The sequence below is a fragment of the Cydia splendana genome, chromosome 9 (genome assembly GCF_910591565.1).
Source record: "Cydia splendana chromosome 9, ilCydSple1.2, whole genome shotgun sequence".
Taxonomy (NCBI): Eukaryota; Metazoa; Arthropoda; class Insecta; order Lepidoptera; family Tortricidae; genus Cydia; species Cydia splendana.
Window position 1 is genome coordinate 5,283,410 of NC_085968.1, and position 13,560 is coordinate 5,296,969.

Consider the following 13,560-nt stretch of genomic DNA (forward strand, 5'->3'; position numbering starts at 1 on the left):
CCTTAAATCAAGATTCATCGTGGGGGACGTCACTATTTTTTACTTTGTCATAGAAGGTAGGATCCTATAGAAGTGGTATACGCGTGCCTCCGTGAGGGACAAAACATATGCAATGCGACACTATGATTGATAGAATTTATTTGTTGCCCACCATAATCCATACTAAATTTAAGGTAATTATTGTTTTTATACGAAATGTAAATGATTAATTAATATAAATTAAATCTGTACTATATGAAATGATATACTGCGACATTGAAATTGTACCTATTTAGACATTTTGACCTGTAACTTTGGTGTTATTAATAAATATTTGTATTTGTATTTGTAAGGTGGGGAACAAATATAATGTGAGACTGTGACAAGGACAAACGGTAATAGCTCTTTCGCTGCTACTCCTACTGAAAGATACATAAGACTATCCTCTTCGGTCGCTTCCACCACCATTCATGCCAAATCCAGTTATATACTAGATTCATGTACTTTGTCTATGGAACTGTCAACTGTCAAATGAAATTTGAATTCACCGCTCCACGGCAACACGCCATTGAATAAAATTTTCATCGGAAGAGAATCTTAGATTTTCTTCCAACTAATCTACGCTCAATGAAGGATTATGGGTGAAATAAGAAAACCAGCAATCTCGGTGAGTAAGATATAAATTATATTATTAATTACATACAATTCGAGCCAAATAAACGAATTGTTTGATTTGAACAACGGTTCTTGTAGGCATTGTTTTTTACCGTGACCAACTTTGTTTTTTAGCAAGACAATTACACGTAAGTACATTGTATTTATAAAGATCTCCGGAATACAATATCTGACAATTTTGCTCTACTTAAATTCTTTAAATATGCCAAAAAACCTTCAACTGGTAACAGTACTAAACTTCGTATTTTACCGTCCTAAGTACATATTTTACCGTGACAAAGTTTGTTTTTTAGCAAAACAATTACACGTTCACCGTATTTATAAAGATCTCCGTTCGGAATACAATATAAGACAATCCTACTCACTTTGAATTCTTTAAATAAGTACATGTCAAAAAACTTCGTATCCTACTTACATGTTTGTCGCTTAACTTCAAACTCGGGTAAATCCATTCGACCCTTTCAGCAAATATCTACCCTATTACCTTTTCTTAATCCAAAATCGTATAATCTGACAGATGGATTTACCCGAGTTTGAAGTTAAGCGACTCATGTTTTGTTTATATTACATTAATTTCGATATTATTGAATCTAGTGTCTGCATTATAGTTATCGTGTAGATTTTAGTTACTATTCTTATTAAGTACAAAACTTTTTTTTTACAATTATATGACAAATTTTTTAACCTATGAGAATTTTTAACTTAATGGCAGTAATTGCTTTGTTGCAGCTATTTTCCTTAACATGGTAAACAAACGTAATGTCAGCCAGTGCAGTCACTCAATTGGATAATAAAATAAACCACAAAGTAAATTCAGGTGTAAGATATGGAAATTTGTAAATTTTTGTGCTATACACCCCAAAGCTTGCATATTTTATCAACAATTTCTTGTTGTTATTCTGTCCCATCAGCCAGGAGACAATAGTAGCATAGTTTCTTAGAAGAGCTGCTGTACCATGTTCTACAAACATGCTTAGTAGATGTCCCATTATGGAAAGGCCTTATAACTACCAAAAAATTCAAGTTTGGTTCATTTAAATACGAAATAACTAGTATTTTAAGAGTGACACAGGAGACCGTAACCATGGCAACTAGTGACAAAAAAAAGTTGATTCACCCTTATAGATTAAGTAGGTACTAAATTTTTTAATGATTGATAAAAACTGTCCTCTGTGTCTCTTCCAAGGCCTCCAACTATAAAAAATGGGCCTCAAACTATATCCACAACATATTTTATATAAATTGGTTCAGCGGATTAAGTGTGAACTTGTGAAGAGGTAATAGACAGACATCCAGAGTTACTTTTGTATTTATAATAATAGTAGGGATTTTAAGTGTCAATGTTGTTAGTTTCATCTCAGTAGAGAAGTATAGATGGTCATAAAATGTCATAATTTTAGTGTTTATGAATTTCACAGTATCATTAGTACCAATACCAACCACTAGAGGGCTGTTTAACAGACACCTCTTTCTAAGAAATGATGTTGAAAAGCAACAAGTGTAGGTTTTAAGTTCTCTACTTAAAAATTAACAACAATAGAAACAAATTTTAAAATATACCTGTATTATTATTGTGGCTTTCGAATTAAAAACCAAACTGTAACATTTATGAGCATTTAAAAGTAAATCACTCACTAACAAAACATTTAAATCTGTAGGTATTATTATCAATCATTAATTTTCTTTGATAAGTTAATACAAAACATATTATACATATCAGTATATCACTTTTTAATTCAATTAAACAAGATAACTCTCATTAATTCGTTATTAAAGATAGTATTTACTGTACTGTAAACAATAAAATAAACATTCAGTTTTGTACATTTTCTAAAATAAAATAATCGTGCATGGTACAGGCCGAGTTGCAAAAGTGCATACTAACCTTATGAATGAATTCCATTTATGAAGAATTTCGCACATTGACGCGCCTGTTCCTATCTCTATCGTACGCCCGTAATTATATTGCGGTCCCACTCTTGATGCCGGCGGTCAATGCCACTGTGCGAGCAGGACAGCAAATGAATTATCCTCGTGCGATAGAGATAGGAACAGGCGGATCAAAGGTACCGAATTCTTTGTACTTAGTGTTCTTATTGTAATAATATAACAATTATATTAGTACTAGTATTATAAATAGCTAGTGTTTTCTTTTGCCACCTTAGAGCATTTAATAACTGGAGTCGCCTTTAAGAGCTTATCCCTCTGCCGAATAACTTGCACAATTGTGTAAACTTTTGTATGAACTGACATGGCTATTTGTACGTTGCGTACAAATCCTGTTTCGTATAGAAAATGACAGCCATGACGTCTCCAGTTACTCTAAGATTGCCATCTACAATTCATTATTTTACTGAAACTGTTTTCCTCAAAGATGTTCGAGTGAAATATTTCTGAGGGGTGTTGAATTCAGGGAAACAAACAAATATTTATATATTCGTATGATATTGTATAATTTGATTATTTACCCGGAGGTCTTCCACAATTCATGAGGTCAATGTCAATGCCTCCTAAAAGTCCTGAACCAGTGAATTAGAATAAATGAAACTTGTTTTTCTGAAACACAGGCGAATGAATTTATATTAACGCGAATTACCAATTCCCTAGATTGCGTAATGAATATGTTTCGGAAAGCAATTTAATGGCGAATGTTGTTTTCTATTGACATACTATTTAGTGAGTTGAATAATAGCGGAACAGCGATATACAGGGTTATTTTTGGACCGTTAGGCCCACTTGCACCATCCCACTAACCCGGGGTTAAGCGGTTAAGCCGTTAACCCAGTGTCAAATTGTACTGGCAACCATGGTAACTCCAGGTTTAACCGGTTAACCTCGGGTTAGTGAATGGCGCTAGTGGCCCTTAGCCATATTGTGCGAGGTGATTAGGTAGGCCATACTGAACAACCTTTTCTATGGGACCAACTCCAAAATCACAAAAATTTTTTTGGCTGTTTCATACATTTTGGTCGAGTGGATGTCGACGACGATGGGAAGGCCAAATTTTTTTTGGCTATTCGGGATTGGTCCCATAGAAAAAGTTGTTCAGTATTACCTACCTAATCACCTCGCACAATATGGCTAACGGTCCAAAAATTACCCTGTATAAGTGCGATCGAGATAGGAATAAGAACAGGCGGGTTTTCAGGAGGGAAATTCTTCGTGCTGATGGTCCTTACTTTAACAAAGAAATTACACACAAAATTATAATTAGTTAACAACGGGCGGTCGTATTTACATAATGTTTATTTTGGAAGAAGCTATGCGGACGTAATTAAAAAAAGTGCAAATCATTATTAAGCAAACATTTCAATATCTTAACTATTAACTACAACAGTTTTAGTTTTTATTCACAATGGTGTTTATTGAGCCGTAAATTATAGGTATTGGCACTAGAGTTGCAGTCACACAACAACAAAATCATGTAAGTAGTGACAGCGAGGTTTTGAAATTAAATTTTGCAACTGCAAAATAGACCAAAAAGTTTTTAAAGGTTTTTTTTTTAGTTTAATATCGTGCGCTTAAGCCACATTCGTTCATTCAATATTGTTTTTACGTTAGTACTCTGTGCGTAATCATTCATTCACCTCAACTCTCCTGCCGATGCTGATACATGCGATCGGTAAGAGTCGGCGCTCGAGCTTAAATTCGAACATTCTGGCATGCACATATCTCGGTGTTGGGTCGCTACCTGTAGTAAGTTGATCCTGTCAGCCGATTAAAAGGAGGCGGTTACGAATAGTTACGTACCTATAGAGAAGAAATCAAAATCCTTGCTTTGTCAATCGTCGCGAATAAAATCTTAGTAGTGTAGTCTGATCAGGCGGCTTAGCACGGTCGCGTTTTTATCCCTTGTCACCATGCCTGTCACGTTCTAACAAGTACGTAAGTGCGAAAGGGACGCGCATAGTGATAGACGATAAAAATGGAACCGTGCTGCGCCCACAGATCATAAAGCTTAGTAGATATATATCGTTTCAGGTACACATATGTACTAGCTAACGCTTCGCCGTCTCGTTTCAGAGGGCCTACCGCGAATACGTTCGACGTCCCTCCCTGTCACACTTATGTACGAATTTAGAAGTGCGAGAGAGAGACAACACGTCGAACGTGGTTCGCGGTAGGCCCTCAGCTTGGGCGAAAATGCTTTTTTTGTATGTTGTATGTCCGGAATCCGGATGTTCTCATCTACAGGTCGCAATTCTCAACCGATTCTCGTGAAATTTTGTGAGCAGGATCGATGATTTTTTTTGTCGATTTAGTTTTTGGAAATTTTTGAAAAGAGCGTTTTATTTTAATCGTTTTAAGTAATGCTTGCGGGGTCTACCTATAGCTCTCAGAGCCACTGGTTCCTCTAACTAAATTAACTCTAATTTGATTGCTTGTTTCGTTTTCCGCATGTTTGATACCCAATACATAAAAAGTTGCTTACATTACGCTATGTCATCAATGAAAAGAGGTGTCAACTCCAGTTTACTGTTTTTATTACGATGCGCTTGCTGATGTTTAAATCTAATTGTAACATTTTTCACCCGTATAAGCAATTTCTCCATTTTTAAAAGGCCTCTTTATTTTTACTTAAACTTCCGTATGCGGGTAACCGGGCCAACGTATCTGCCAGAATTCCAAAACCACAAGGGATCAACCGTTTTTATAACTGATAAAGAATCCCTTTTTTGTGTGAAACAGAGACAGTATGATTCTCTCTGCCTATGCTTCTTGCACAAACGACACTTGCCTAACTATTACTTATACACGTATATCTTGCAAAAATCGGTATATTCATATTACATACACCTTCAAACGATTTTTCCTTTGGCTTTATTATAGCGTAAAATGGAACGTTTTAATTTTGGAATAAGGGAATTCCCCTAATCTACGTCATGTATTATCATAATCTCGTATTGATGGAGCGGCCAGTCAGTATAGATCACATTTGTGCCACGAAAGGTTTTTGTTTAGTTGTTCTTTGTGCTGAAAAAAGGTTGAAATGGCCTTCCTTAAGCGTGACAAAAAAGGTATCAGTGACATTTGGTTTGGAGCCACTTCCGTAGGAGAACTTGTAAGTTTTGTTCCATGAAAAAATTATAAGTTCACTTTCTGGGCACAATTCTAAAATGCGCCTTCCAAATATGTGTTCATTCGTTTATCTACACAATTGTACGTTATAGTCTTCGTCTTAGGACATCATAGTATAATTAATTTGCACGCTCTACAGGCAGTGTAAACAGATTGATAGATTTTGACATATGGATAAATGATACGTATCAGCAGTGTTAGTCGTACGAAGCTTCCCATGATTTATGTTTCGAATGCTTGTCATGTTGTTGACATATTATTGTGATACGCGGTTGAGCTCGCTGCTTAGTTTAATTTAACGATTCTGTAGGTGTTTGAAAGTTTGGAACGTGAGTTTAGTTATAATCAATGAATTTTGCATTTTAATAAGGATTTTACATCTATTGTTTATATTTGTTCAAAGAACTATAGGACTAATCCAACAGGAATTAGGATGATCTTTGTGTTGTGGATAGGTATAGGGAGGTGGTTGGTGGATATGAATACCGAATACTTAGGTAATTATTTTACTTTTGTATAAGAGTTATCGTTCCCTATAGATATTCTCGTATGTCCTTTTTAGTTTTTAATTTATTTTCTCTCTTCAGATGATGTTAGTAGTGTACAGCGCCATCTACTTCAACTGAGACTAAGTATATTCGCACTTCTTCGCTTTGGCGTCTTAATAATCCCTTGTATTCCACTATTGTGTCCGTTATGACTGTCAGGAGTGACTTTACCATCGACCATCTTTTTATATTTATTTTGAACCAAATTCGTTGAGCCAGCTTAGTCCTGCGAAGCATAAACTATAGACATTACAATTTTGCCAACATAAGGCACAAGTGCGTGTTTCAACTACTCTTTACTAGTTCTCTGCCTCGCCCCATCCCTGATAACTGCCAATTAAATTTCCCGTCCAGCCAGCAAGGAGTAGTAATTTTCCATCAATTTCCATCGCATGCCAGGGCTGCGGAGCGACGGCCGGCCGTGACCGCTTTAGTCCTCAGTCCGCTCAACTGAAGACTTGCGTAATGCCAGATTACGCAGATAACGCGGAGACAAAAGGGAACGGCCTCCAATATATTGACATTAACAGCACCATGATAATATTTATAATACATCATAAGAGGTGCTTATGGCGTCCACAAAGAGTTGGTATTGGTGTGGCTTATGCGTAGGGAGTCGTTGTTAAATTATTGAATTGTTCAGTTAGAGAAATAACTGTATCAGTAAAGTATTTGCTGTATGTAATTGTAAACGCCATCGTTGAAAATATTTTATGGTGAATTTTTTTTGTTGTATTTATATTTTATCCTTTACAAAGTACAAATTATATTGTCTATTAATGCCATATTTGGAAACATGTACAAATTACAAATATGGCTGATTTAGCTAGTACTTTACACGTGACCTAATATTTTAAAACTGTTCGTTTTTACTAAATAGATAAAGTATATAATAATAAGGTATGGTAAGTTATACGCAAGAAAATTATATAAAAAAAGTAAACAAATTACCTTCTAAGAGTTCATTAACGTTCTTTTCGCATTGCTTAACATTTGCAATTGACTATTACTGCTATTAAGTGCTTATTAGGCATTCAGTTTTGTAATAAGGACTGATTACTCATCGCTTTTTATTGATTACAGTTTTGTAAGCATTTTCTTCTTCGAGTTGACTCTAGTGTATTATATCCGGAGTTCATGGCCGGTTATTATTTATTTTTCTTTCTGAAACAGATTTCCTTTTCTTCGTTACCGTGATCATACAAGCCTAAAGATAGTTCCATTATTGATCAAATACCTCCATCTTCTCTGTACCTGTCTGTGATCTGGGCCAAAGCGTATAACCGCCATGTTGGTGGCCTTCAAATCAAGGAAAACCAAGATCGACGACGTAGCTCACACAGTACGCAGCTTAGGTGGCACTGGTGGCAGTGGACTGACCACACTTAACAAGAACATATGACTGGTAAAAGAAAACGGTTCTAGATTATCGTCCACGCGGAAAAGGCTGCCTGGGAACCTGGGATTGCCATTTATACAATATAACCGATAAAGGGCCTTCTGACCAACTGACTGATCCTTTTTTCTAAAGACTTATTGTCAGCTGTAAAAATGCCTGTAATCTTATAACATATTGTGGTTTTGTGGAGCGTCGTCTTTTTTATAACTGAAACCAATCAAGTTAAAAATTGTTTCTTATTTTTGGGGCGTCCGTTTATTTAGAAATTAAACCAATTGACTTACACATTTAGAACCTACGTCACTCGCTCTAAACTTAGCCCTTTTATTTAAGGGTCGTCTAAATTTTACTTGGTCAAAAAGTAATTTCTGATACAATAGGGTTTACAATTAAAAGTATGTTAGGTACGACGGTAAGCCAATTCTTCAGCTAAGCTACAATCGTACAGCAGTAACCTTTTATTTCGTTTTGTTCGAGGTACGTAGCAAGCTTGCTAAGCTAATAGTTTTGCTGACTGTGTAACTGTGGATACAGATCTGTTGATACGATCAGTAATTTATTGCTTTCATAGGTACAATAGGAGGACGATGGCACAGGCATGATGTATACCGTCAAGAGTGCCAAGACATACTAACTCTCCCGCGGTCACGGTTCGGCTCTCAAAGGCCCGCGTCGAAACTTGATATTTAAAACAAACGAATAACTAGTATGAATATATAGAAAATTGACCCAAAAATTATACAAAACCATACACGACTTTCTCGTTATAGACCAACATATCGGCTGGCGTTCGAAGTATGTATTACGCGATAAGATACTTGACGTCTACGAGACCTTAAAACGATTGCTTGCGTTACGAGTTGATCGATTATGGCTAAGTAATTGGTATTTGTATATTAATCATAAGGGGAATGACTGATTGTGATTAAACAACATGATCCTCTTTTGTTGATCACGGGAATTTTAATCCTATCTATATGTATTGTTTTTGTTTCTACTGTCACATGAATGAACATACTTATACAAATGTCACATCATGTATGTGTGTTGTGTATGTCATAGATTTAATAGTAGAGAATTAAATGTTAAATTGGCAAATCACTATCAAAGTACGTAATAACGTGGTGGTAACGTTTTCATTGCACCCACAAACAATCCAGTTATGTTAATCACTAAATGGCTACATACAATTTAGATACTTAATTTGAAACCAGTGCCGCTCCTATAGAAAATTCCTCCGAAATATCTAGTCACTCAATGTAGTCAATATACAAATTTTACAGCGACATGTTCTAGTTTATGGTAACGTTGTTTAGGTCTAAATCTAGTGTAAGATTTCGACCACACCCGTTGTCAACCGTATTAGGTTAGGTTAGGTTAGGTTACAGTAATATCCAGAATTAGAATAAGTAATTTCATAATTTGATGTTTGTGGGCATGTATTCATTAGATTAATATTACCGCGTTATGGTATACTAGCTTCTGCCCGCGATTTCGTCTGCGTGAAATGATGATGATTGATAAAAACTATTCCATGTCCTTCCTCGGGCCTCAAAGTCCTCAAACTATCTTCTTACTAAATTTAATCTTAATCGTTTCAGCGGTTTAAGCGTGAAGACTGAAGAGGTAACAGACAGACATGATAAATGCGAATGTTTAGCTGAGTTGATCAACGTCACTCAGCAATCTTACATATAACTTCCTATAGGCAATAAAATTTAGCGAACTGTTAACAGTGACAGACGGTTTGGTACAATCGACTCATAATGAGTTAAAGTTCCTGTTATTTTCATGGTTGTACTCATTCTCATTAGCATTTCGCGATATTATATACAAATTGTTTACATCGCATACCTAATATTTTTTCAAACTCCTGCCATTTTACTGTTTCTAATTCTGAATATTACCTCAATTCTCACTAACCACCTGAGTTGAATGGCAGATCTATAACTTTGCGTTAATTGCACTTCGCATGTAGAAAGCTCTAGGAATATTACAGACGGTGACCAGATATTGGCAGAGCAGTTGTAAAATGTATTTTTGGCAACCATTTTCGTGTTTCCCAGAATCATAGCAATTTTCTTTCTGACGTCCGCAGGGGCTCCCATGGCCATTACCACGAACAGGAATAGACGGACTTTTCTATTTAATGGAAAATTTTGCTTAACAATGCCAAATTTTGTAATTGAAAAATGACGTAAGAATTGCTTATTTTGACAAGGAATGGAGTTAACTTTATGCAATTTTGCCGTTAAATTACCTTGTCTTTGTCTTTATTTTCAGTTCCTCTCTTAAAACATAAACGGAGTTTATACTTCTACTACTTATCTGAGTTTAAATGCATAATATTTTTAGAGTTACTAATACGATTGTTATGACTTACTTGCTACGAACGGTTTTAAAATAACCGTTTAAAAATATACGACTAAGTTCTTCGGTGTCGCAATGCCGCAAGTTTCACAATCGAGTGGTACGTAAAGTGTTGTTTTAAACGCGTCAAATGATAAATCGGCCTGCGGTCACTGAACGCTCAGCCTTCGTAAGTCCCTTGCACATTACCGACATTATACCTTACTAGTCCCTTTGACGTATTCAATATACATATTTAAACTGTCGTGATGGTGTTACGTGGCCACTACAGAATACCGTATTGTGGTAGGTATTTTGTACCTTAAGGTGTATTTAACGTTTTACGTATGGTACACATAATATATTTAATCCTAATCAGAACAGCCTTACACCGTTTTGAAGCATTTGCTTAAAGTATTGCGTTAATAACATAACGACATAATGGGACTCTGATTTACTTACTCTTACCTTAAGAAGCTATATTCTTATAACTGGGTAAATTTTTGAAGAGGGTGTTTTTTCGACATTTGTATGGCAATTTTTTATTTTTGGAAAATCAGATTTATAATCATCGTTTTAGAAAGGGTATTTAACAACAAAAAATATACTGTACGAGGCACCACACTACTTTTTATAGTTAGCTAGATATGGACGGTTAAATATCGACATTTGTATGGCACTATTTAGCCATTTGTAAGACGCTTTTGACATGTATATGGCATTTTTTCGAAATTGTATGGCAGTATCAACATTTTTGTGGCATTTGTAAGACCCTGACAACATTTGTATGGCACCTTTTCGACATTTGTATACCGCAATCGACATTTATACGGTCAAAATAGCCGTACAAATGTCGCCATACAAGTGTTGCCAATAATATTTTTTTGCGAAATTTCCTACACAATATAACCGATTCACTTATTTATTTTACGATATATTTTAACACTGTACTTGTAACTATTATTGTAAAATACACATTTTTATTTCGACTGTACACCAACATATTAAGCGTCCATACAAATGTCGTTGTAGTTGTACCAAAATATATCGAAAGAGATTCTTGCCTGTTTTTATATAAATAAAACTGCTTCCACGTCCACATTCGATGTTGATCGACGCCCAACTAACCGCACTATTGCGTCGTAAATTTAATTTAACCGTTATTCAATAGACATAGAAAATTTTGGGGGGTATTTTTAAGTAATAACAAAACAAGTGCCGCGCGGGACAACGATAAAAAGGCTTCCCTTGTTTTATTAAATATTGTATTAAATTATAGAAAATTCTCTAGAAATGTATTAAATTAAATCGATTCTCTAGAAAATGCTCTTTATAAAAATATAAAGTTATTCATAATACGTTGCCTACATCCAAAGTTATGATTTTTTTATTGGGTGTGTGCCGCCACTGGGACACGCAAAAAACGGAAAATTTAGCCGTTTTTGGAACTTAAATGCGATTTTGTCAGAAACAAATAATATTTAAGGTACAGTTGTACATTATATTTAAAGTTTACAATACATTGAATGGAAATATATACATACCCAGTCTTTTAGTCCCATGGACTTCGAGTTATAGCCGTGGCATTTTTTGGTGACAGCAAATAATGCCTATTTGAAAATTGACCCAACTATAATTCAATTTAGGTAGTCCTAGGCTGTCAAAATAGTCCCTGGCAACAATATTAAAATCCCTAGCAACACGATGTGTTCCATTAGGTACCGTCATTAGAGTTAATACCCGTATCCACTTCAATATCTTCTAGTTCAGTTGAGTGTTGATTTATGGCATTGGTTGTCTAAGCTAGGCTCGGCGGGCAGTGCCCTCCTTTCACCTTCAGCGCAGATGGCTCCACGGAAACCCTGAACTCAATCGCGACCTGAGCCTTGATTGTTTGCAGAGATCTCTCATCAAATAAACATGCATTGCTGCCATTTTGCTTGAAATAAACTGAACAGGCGACAGCAGACATTTTGCTGATGAAACCATTTATTCGTTCTGCATCACCACTGAAGTAGTTACTCGTAATAACTTAATAAGGCGGCGTGACACTTTTATCTATAGTACCAAAAAAACATGCATTAAAATTTCCATTCTGTGATTATCTCCAATCTTTCACGAACTGGGTTAAACGAGATATGAACGCATAGGTCGTCGATGTCATGACACAACAAAAATATCTTCATTGGAATAAGTTTATTACCACCTTTGTAACATATGCAAAATATTTTTCTAATTACTTCACTGACCAACTTCTTATTTTAACAAACATAACTTTAACGAACATTAAGGGGCCCACAGATTACCAGTTCGCCGGACTCGTATATTGTTCTCCTCTCTCCTCTCTTTAGCTTTAGAACAACCGGCCCATAGATTTATGAGAAGTTGCACCAACATCTGTCAACGGCTCAACGTCATCGTAATTGGCTAAAATTTGTTTGTATTACAAGTTTGTCTTTTCTCTATGGAATGACAGCTACCGCCGCCATATTTGACAGTGTTCAGTTTGGATATTGTGCGTAGTGCAACCCGCCCTTATTCTATTTTAACCAGTATTTGAATCAATTCTATTTAAGTACACTCTGTATGTATGAACCCTTCAGTGTTGTAGTCATTAATTTAATTAGCATTTCTCAGTGTCTCGACGTGAAACCTTATTGAATAGCTTGAACTACTGCGCATTTATTTATGATGTTGCTTAATATTCTCGTTTGTTTAAATTGTTTACGTTGAACGCAAGCTTTTAGTTTATCTTTGCTTAATATTGCTATTCGAAACAATTTATGTTTTTAGAGCTTTATCAGTATCACTTTACTAATTAGCTAAAACTTGCTGAAACTAAAATTAAGAGCCTCGTAATATCTTATTTGTTTGATTCCATTCAAAAGGCATTATCTTAGGGCATTGCAATCAAGTGCTCTAATACTTAATGTACTTAATACTTTTGCTTTAATTTAAATATAACTCCCAGGTCAGGACTTCAGACGTATGTACGCTATAGTAGAAGAGCCGGCCGCAAAATTTCTAACCGACTTGATACCACGATGAAATGCGCAATGGTTTCCCAGAAAAGTTATGCTAAGTCCGAATTCGATAGTCTGCCACGGCGGAACTTGCCGAAAGTACGAAAAAGAAGGCCACTTCCGGTGCGAAAAAAGGGGCTGATTTAACCCATCTGATACCGAGATAGTAGTTATGGCAGCAGTTAGAAATTTACATGTAGACACAGAAAAGCGAAGTCTGCCACTATTTTTTTTGCCGGAAGTGCTTGGCAGACGCTCTCAAAGGTGACCATCGGGACCCCTAAATTAACCCATCTGATACCACCATGAAACCAATGCCAGTCGGTAGGTATGAACTCTCATGTCAGGAATATATAAGTCTGCCAAGGCTTTTCCTGCCGAAACACCATGGCAGACGAGATTATGTAAGCAAGGTCGCCATCGGTTACCCTACACTAACCCATCTGATACCACTATGAAACCAATTCCATTCGGTAGGTATGAACCCCCATTTTAGGAATATATAAGT

At 35.8% G+C, this 13,560-nt stretch overlaps 1 protein-coding gene across 2 annotated transcripts in view; it reads left to right on the forward strand.

The window, feature by feature from the left end:
* Positions 1-13,560, forward strand: part of LOC134793440 (MAP kinase-interacting serine/threonine-protein kinase 1-like) — a 362,541-nt gene that overhangs the window by 244,878 nt on the left and 104,103 nt on the right. Inside the window, exon 1 of one of the 2 annotated variants that reach the window (XM_063765012.1) lies at positions 523-646. The exons of the other annotated variant lie outside the window; for it this stretch is intronic. The gene's annotated coding sequence lies outside the window, so the exon portion shown is untranslated. Of the gene's footprint in view, positions 1-522; positions 647-13,560 lie in introns of those variants that run through there. 2 annotated transcript variants of the gene reach the window in all.